We start from the raw sequence: 9,062 nt of genomic DNA, 5'->3' as shown, positions 1-9,062 counted from the left end.
GACAAGTCAACCCAGTTCACATATGATCTAGGTCAAATTTGCAGATTACAAAACCAGAATTTAAATGTCAGTCTGGTTATCAGCACTGGATTTGAATGACAATAACTCAAACTACAAATTTCGGATTGAGGCGTTTTCAGATGCGTTGGAAAGCTGAAACATAGGGTTAAAATTTTCATGTTTTGACCAAATGCTGATTTGATACGGATAAAAGTGAAATGAAGCCAAAAATATGAAATCTCAAAACTGCCCGCGGAAAAAAAAACATTTGGCAGTCAGGGGTATTTTGGTCATTTCACATGTTACAGTGCTTCGATTGAGTTAACATTTTACAGACATCTATATAACACCATTTCCTACAACTTTCATGTTTTGACCTAAGCCTAATTCGGCCTTTAACATGGACGAATGAAGTTGGTCAGAAGCAGGGCAGAATTCTCTACTAAAGCTGGAAAATGAAACCCTAGGCTGAAATTCCATCAATCTTCACCAATCTAGGTTATCATCCATAAAACTTCTAAGTTTCAAGTCATTTATCCAATAAAATGCAAGATAAGAGAGAGAAGAAGAGTTTCTTAACCTAATACCTTCAAACCTCAAGGAAAAACACAAAACCAAGGCTGCCTATGCAAAATCATTCCACCTCAAACTTCCTTGTCACCTTGTTGCATCTTTGTTCGGATTAGATTTGTGGTTCTTGTTGATTTCTCTCCAAGTCAATCAAAACCCAAGATGAAATGTGAAGTTTCTCTGCTCTTTTATCTCTCTCTAGTTCGGCCAAGGGACGAAGAAAATGAATAGGCTTTGAGGAGAGTTTACAAGATAAAGACTAGAATGGTCTTTGGTCAAAGTTGACTTGATGACCACCACTTGTTGCTCTATCATTTTTCCTCTTATTTTTGTTCTTTTTCCTCTCTTTTTTTGGTCAAAAATTTTGGCCATCTTAAGATAAAATTAGGGAAAGGAAAAATAAAATAAAAATAAGGAGATTATGGTAAGAAAGTATTGGTCAAGTGCGGTACTCCACCGGTAACAAATGGCTCACGTCGGTTCAAGCCTATTTTCCTTAACTCTGTTGCACTTGTGTTTTAACTTATGATTCACTAATTTATTATTATCACTTCTAATCACACACTTTCTCTTATTTAATACTTCTTCTTATCCACCAAATTTAGTACACATACCTCACCAATTAATCACACTATCAAAAGATGTAAAAATCCTAGTTTACCTTAACGATGAAAGTAAAGGAAAAACCCTTGGTTCTATGATTAATTGTAACTATTGAGGAAGTGAATGAGTAGTAAAACTATTGTAAAATAATGGATTCCAAATAAAAGGAAATTTTTAAGAAAATATAAGGGATTTTACAAGTTCTCACAATCACACTACCAAAATGCACACAAAAACACACACCAAAACCCTAGTATGCACAAAAACCCTAACTTATTCCCTTCCTTTAGAAAACTCATAACTTGAGTTATAAATATCAAAAATTTATACAACTTGGCTTGTTAAAAACTAGACTTCAAATACTAAAAATCTTTAGAAGACACCTCAAAGAGATTTAGTTCATAAGTTGGTCAAAATGAGCCATAAACTACTACAACATTCCTATGTTTACTTTGTGATACCCCGACTTTTAGGATATTACGGTTTCTATATTTTTTTTTTGTTTTAAGATATTGTTTTGTTTTAAAGATTAGATACCCTAAATTCTAATCAAAAGGAAAAAAAAACCCTAGTTTACTTGTGACTACCCGATTTTCCTAAATCCCTTATATTTTAATCGAAACCATAATTGTAACCAATAGAATTGTAAAATCCCTCATATTTTTCTTAAAATTCCTTTTATTTAGCATTTATTCCTTTTTAATAGCTTTACTACTTATGCACACCCTCAGTAATTACAATCCAACATAGAATCAAGGGTTTTCCCTTTAGGTTATTCGTTCGGGTAAATTAAGGCTTTTTGCGTATTTTGACTGTGCGCTCACTTGGTGAGATGTGTGCACTAAATTTGGTGATTAAGAGTGAGTTTTAGATGATATTAAGTGTTTGATTAGAAGTAATAACCATAAGATAGGGAATTATAAATGAAAACCCTAGTACGTGCGAAATAAGGAAAATCGGGTTGAACCGAAGTGTACCGTTCGTTACCGACTGAGTGCACCACTTGACCCATACTTTATTACCTTAATCTCCTTGTTATTAATTGAACAAAATCATACCTAAATATCTCCTTAAGCCAACCGAAATTGTGGACCAAAATAAGAGAGAGAAAAGAAAATTTTAAAAGCTAATCTCATCGCGACAAGTGGCAACCATTCCATGGTTGCTTGACCAACTTAATTCCTACCTTCTTATCTTTCTTCTTAGATGATTTTTCTTCATTTCTTGCTGGTCTTGGTCGTGGCTTTGGAGGGAAAAACAAGAGAAAGAGAGCTTCAATCCATCTTGGGTTTTGCTTGATTGAGTGCAAACAAGAAAAACTAAACCGATTAATCACTAGTTTGGAAGCTTGGGAAGCTTAAGGAACCAAAAATTTCAAGGAGAGGTGGAGGATCATTCTTGCAAGCTCTTGTCTTGTGGTATAATGGCTGATCAACCTTTCTTTCTCCATTAATCATGATTAAGTTGGGTATTAATGGTAGTATTGTGCTTGTGATGCTTGTTTCAAGTGATTTTGATGATTAGATGAAAGACTTTTGAGTTAGGATTTCTTGTGGGTTAGGTGTTATATGATGTGTATATATGGTATATAATCTTGTAAAGGAGAAAGTAGTAGTAGTTTAAGGTAAAAATATGAATTATAGCTTGCATATAACAAAATTCCAGAATTGAGATTTCTTATGGTTCAGTTCTGCTTGTTTCTATTTGAGTATGTTAGAGGCTGAATTAGGCTTAGAATAAAACATGAAAGTTGTATAGAATGATGTTTTATAGTTTCCTACAAAATTTCAGGCCAATCGGAGCAACGTAACCTATGAAAAGACCAAAATACCCTCACTGCCCTAGGATGCATCCAGTGATCAGTTTTAGACAGTTCATTCAATTGACCGTGTCTATTCGCTATGATCTGTGCTGATTTAGCCATTTGTCAAAACATGAAAGTTTTAGTACTTTGTCTTAGCTTTTCAACGCCTTCAAGAACGCCTTAAACGGACTTTGGTAGCTTGAGATATGGCCATTTGGAGGTAGTACGGTTAACTGGCCGGTTAGTTGGAATTTGGTTCTGTGAATTGGGAATTTGACTGGATTACACTGGCAATTAGACTAGGTGGTCTTCACCAAAGTTGTAGCCCTTTGTCTTAGCTTCGAAACGGTATAAGTTTCACCTCAATCTGATAAGTGTAGCCTCAGATGTGTCCAATCCGTAAAAACCCGTCAAATCTGTCTTTTGTTAAACTTCATTTCCGCACATGTCATTAGCTTGATTTTTGTACTTGTATTACCTTGAGCTTATTGAACGGCTATTGAAATGAATTTGTACTGTGTGTAACTTTGGGTTTGATTGAGGAAAAGAATGAAGCCATAAATGGCTGGAAAATAGGTAAATACTAAGGGTGTGCTGCCCAAATTTACGCTCGAGAACTAGGTAGATATGCTTGCAACTTGAGTAAGGTTTGAGAGTGAATACCACTTGAACCATCTAGGATATTTGCACCTTCTTTTATCAAGGTATATAAGTTAGAACTTGGCCGACCTTGTACCCTTGAAAAAAAATGAAATTTATGACTAATAGATATACTTTTCTCCATTTCGTCGACCCAAATGGTATTTCAAAGTATAATTGTTTCCAAGTTTCAAAGTCTTAAGAGCGAGCATGAATTTCTTAGAATTTGATAAGTATCTTGAATACTACTTAAACGAGTTGCATTTACTTGATTTTCTTGAAGCGAAACTCCTATATTTCGAACTCTAGAAAGTTTTACATTCGTAAATGATATTTTATCGCAGATTTGGACTCCAACCAAGGAGTTGGACCTGAACGTGGGTTTTGAGAGGCACTAGACTTTTGGTGAGTGCTTCCAAATATCTGGTTGAATTGGACACTTGTTTTAATACTTGATCCATGAAAATACATGATACGAGATTTGTTGATCGGGCAAGGGTGTACTTTATCGCACTTGCCCTAATATGATATTTACTTGTTTATTGTTGCAATTGATTTGATATACTTGTACTTGAGTTGTAAGTGCGGAGCGGCAGTATGTACCACACTCAATCCGAGTGGGAGGTGCCTCTCATTCCCGTTTTCGTACTTTTATTTTAATTCAGTCTATTGGAGTGTTACCTCATCGACTTTTGGGAACCCCAAACCCCACTGGTTAGTTAATCGAGTCGAGTCGGCAAGGGTTTGGTCGATTAGATAACGAACCATGGGTAGTTAGTAATGTCGAGTGGAGTGATATCTCCTCGACTAATCGGTATACTCGAGTATTACTACCAATATTTATTGAGGATTTTGGGCCCAGTAGGGGGTGTGAATGGTGGACGGAGAGTAGTGTAAGTGGTACTCTACTAGATTGGTTACTTACTTGAAGGTTGACGGAGTGTCAACTATTACTTGATCAAGCTCTGGTGATACAATGGGAATTTGGCTCCTGAGAACCATCCGTATCCTTATACTTTGGAGTGATTATTGTTTATTGGATTATTGTTTCTTTTGAAAAACTTTTACACTCGCTCACTTTGAGATTTGCTACTTGAAGTATTATTGCTCACTTTTATGAACTTTTCATGCTCATTACTTTGCTACATGATACTTGCACTTTTAAATAAGGGTTAACTTGCTATTTGGAACCTCACTGGGCTTTTAACTCATTCCACATCATTTGTTTTCCTTACAGGGGGTACGAGCGAGGCGTGAGACGTACAGGCTAGCGTAGTCTAGTTATTTTGACTTTTGCAATTGTACTCACGCTAGTACCCGACTAGGGTTGATTGTACTCGTATTGTAACCACTTTGAAGTATTTTGGTGTATTGAAACTTTGTATCTGGATTTGAGCATCAAAGTATGTATATATTAAGTTGAAATGGGTATGTTATTTATTTTCTAAGGATGTGCGTTATTTTTTTCCTTGAGCTATGAGTGAGTGAGTCCTGGCGAGAGTTGGGCAGGCGGTCCGCCGAACCCTTTGGTTTGCCTTAGGGTGAGGTGGGGCTGTCACATACTTGTGCAAGGCAGAATTGTCAGTCAAACTTTGCCAATTTCCTAGAATTTATAGAGATTGAATCAAACTTAAATTTTACACCGTAGAAAGCTCTATGAGTCTAGTTTCAAACGCAATAACCGGAACTCAATTCTGACTTTCCTATACGAAGTTATAGCCAATTTTCCAAAACTGTGCAGAGCCTCCTGCGAAAATTTCTAGATTTTCTAACAACTTGAGATTATGAAACTTTTCTTAGTAAAATTCACTCCCTTGGCTCATATTCAACCAGGAATCTAAGGCAAGTAATTTCAAATAAGAGCTATAAAGACAAGTAAAATTTCCGAGTCTTACACTATTGGGGTTGGATAGATGATGAAATGTGCGCTCGATCTATAATGATTATACCGGATCTACTCAGAAAGATCAATATAATAGAGGCAAAAATGGCTGAATTTGAGAAAACTGCAAGAAAGTGGGAAGCAAAAACTATGAAATTGGAGGCCAAAATGAAGCCACTTGAAGCTGAAATTACCAAGTACAAATCAACCAATAAGAGACTCATTCGATGTGCATTGTTGCCTTGGCTAATAGTTGTTTTAGGAATGTTTGTTAGAAGAATAGATAAATCTGGTGGCATGCTACAAATTTGTGGAGTCGTTAAAAATCACTGAAGAATAGGTACTCAGTTGGATGTAATGGTAGCATATTGAAAGGGCAAATGGCTTTATAAAGCCCCTTTTATACCCTCAGTTATAAACAATGATGTATAAAAGTTGACTTGTTCATGTGAAATTAAGTATAATTTGGTGTCAAAAAGGTTTCAAACAACACATTTCAATTCTACTAATTTCATCAATGACAGAGATATAAGAACTAAACAGACAAGTGCTGCATTAACATAGACCAATTTACATCAAAACGGATAAAACAAATTGTTTGTACATGTGGACCATGTTCCTAATAGGTCAGCATATCAAAAGAAAGATTACTTATATTGTTATTTAAACCCAAAACAAACAAGATATTACTCTCTTGTTCACGCAGTTAAGATACCCTCTAGTTCATAATTCCATACCAAAACTCAGGCACCTGGGGGTACGGTTGTATATCAAGGTATCCGCTGGGAAACCAAAGAGACAGGGAGGTATACTCTTAACACTGATGGATGTGCTAAGGGTAATCCAGGAATAGGTGGAGGTGGGGGCATACTCCGGGATTCCACTGGATTACCAATGATTGGTTTCTCGGCATATCTGGGAGAAACTACATGTCTCCGTGCAGAGGCTTGTGCCCTTCTTATTGGTCTTCAGATCTGTATACATAACGGTTTTGGAAACATATGTGTACAATCAGATTCATTGGTTTTAATTGGGATCATTCAACGTCGTACTCAGTGTCCGTGGAAAATTCGAAGATACGTCAACCAGATTTGGCAGTTATTAGATGATCCACCTAGATTCACGCACTGCTATCGGGAGGCTAACACAGTTGTTGATGCTTTATCCAATGTGGGTATATCTCATCCAGATAAACAAATTGAGGTTTACGATACTTTCAGTAAATTCCCAAGGTTGGCTCGTGGGGCAATCCGTTTGGACAGAATAGGGATACCTTCAATTAGAAAAATTGAGGATTATGTAAGAGGAATATTTGGTTATATTTTCCATGAATAAATAAAAAGAATTTCTAAAAAAAAAAAAAAAAAAAAAAAAAAAAAAAAAAAAAGGCTCTTACCTAAAATCCACCGTCCTACACAAGAACCTACATTCTTAACACAATCCTCAAGAAGGATTATATATGAATCATTTATGCTTGCCTCTTGAGGTTCAAACTTCATTCCAAACTCATTATCATATGAGATGAATATTTCTTCATTAAAACACACATTAGATGCATCACTTTGATCAAAATATAATCCATTGTCACATACAGCATTCCTACCATTCATAATTGGGTCATTTTGCATATTATTGACGGGTATTTTACATACGTGCAAGCTAAAAAATACCGAATTACACCCGTTCACTGCAAGTATACAGATCAACTAGTAGTTTAGGGTATATATCGGGTCGATCCCACAGGGAAGAGTGAACAATTACCGGTATTACTAAAGCTTCTCTATTATTTAGACTATCAATGAATAATAAGAAATTTAACCTACTGCACTTATACAAGAAATTAACAAATAAAAGCTCCTTAGGTTGTGGTATCCCTAACTACTCATGCAAGTGTTATATTTGGATCATTGAGTACTACATCTAGGCTAATTATGGTGTAATTTCCTAATGCATTTGAATCCTACTTTCGTAGTGAATCAATTATACTTATAACTAATCCATACCTATTCTCATGGTTATGAAATTAGCTACAAGTTCATTTCTTCAGTGAAATTACATGAAATGAATCACTAAAAACCACATAGGTGCACTTCTACTCTCGTGAGTGTACTCCCTATGTTTAGCACTTCTTGAACTAATGTTAAATCTCAATTTTCATTGCAGAAATAACACCTTAGATAATCACAATTAATGGTACCAGATTAATCATGATTTAAAGAGCTAAAGTGCTAAATAACTTGCTCAAATCATAGCAGTTAAATAGCCAAATGATAAACACTAACAATCATAGAAAGTTCAACCAAACCCAAGGCATAAACTTTAGAGACACATAATAGACATAAATTCCAGAACTTGCATATTAACTATATTTAAGAATCCAATACAAAAGATAAAGAGTTGGAGAAGAGATAACCCATGTCACTTGAGCTTCAACTTCTCTTTCTTCATCTCCATTTTCATCCTAATCTAGTCATTATACAAGAATGGATGAACTACACTTACTACACTATCCTACACTAAGGAAATGGAAGAACTACATTTCTGCACTCTTCAAGCTTCTCCCGTATATTTCCCCCTTCTCAGACCACCCAAAATGTCTCTGCATATAAACTGCTTAAGAGCTCCATTTTTCCAAGTCAAATTCCACATTTTGATTCCCAAATCTCAACTTTGTTAGGATAGTCAATAACAAATGTTTTTGACTTGAAAATAAGCCACCTTGTCTGCCCTTTTGTCTTCTGAAGCATGTGCACCGAATTCTCTTGCAACTTATAGCTGGAAAGTGGTATGAACACAAGAGAATTGACTGAGCAAATTGCAGAATTTCGGCCAGAAAACGCGCCTTTACAAAACGCGTCTACAACTCGCGTTTTGTGAACTCGCGTTTTCACTTTGTCCTTACTTCAACTGCCATTTTCTCCATGATTCAGGCCGAACTGGCTTTTGTGCAAAACACCAAAGTTGTAGATCTTTGAGTTAGCTTTCCAATGCTTCAAGAATCATCCAAATCGGAGCTTTGTAGACTGAGATATGATCAAAATACTAAACACTGGTCGGAACTCTGTTTTCCACTTTGGACAGCTGAGTTGAATTTCGGTATTTCAACTTTTGGACTATGAAAACGGATGAATTGGACTTTGATGTCTTCATACCAAATGTAGATATATCTCTTAGCTTCAAAATGGTACCAAGATCACCTTGATCCGATCATTGTAGCTCCTGATATAGTCAAAATACGAAAATATGTCTGAGTTGTCAAAGCTGACTTTTCTTGATTTTTGTCCTCAAATTGCATTTCTTCCTTTTACACTTCATATTTTATTTTCCTCACTTTAATCCATCTTCAATCATCCAAATATCTTCTCAATGCACTTCATTTGATGATTGAATCATTAAACCTACAAAATATGAAGTTTTTCCCATAAAAATCCATAAAATGCAATATTTAGCCACTTTAACATAAAATGTAGTTTTTTACCAAAACCTTAGTTATTTTAGTTATAAAACTAAATAATCAAACCAAAATTAACTAATAAAACACACTAAAAATACGTAAAATAAACC

This window comes from Coffea eugenioides, chromosome 11 (assembly GCF_003713205.1).
Source record: "Coffea eugenioides isolate CCC68of chromosome 11, Ceug_1.0, whole genome shotgun sequence".
Taxonomy (NCBI): domain Eukaryota; kingdom Viridiplantae; phylum Streptophyta; class Magnoliopsida; order Gentianales; family Rubiaceae; genus Coffea; species Coffea eugenioides.
The sequence above is the reverse complement of the archived record's forward strand: the minus strand, read 5'-3'. Positions refer to the sequence as shown.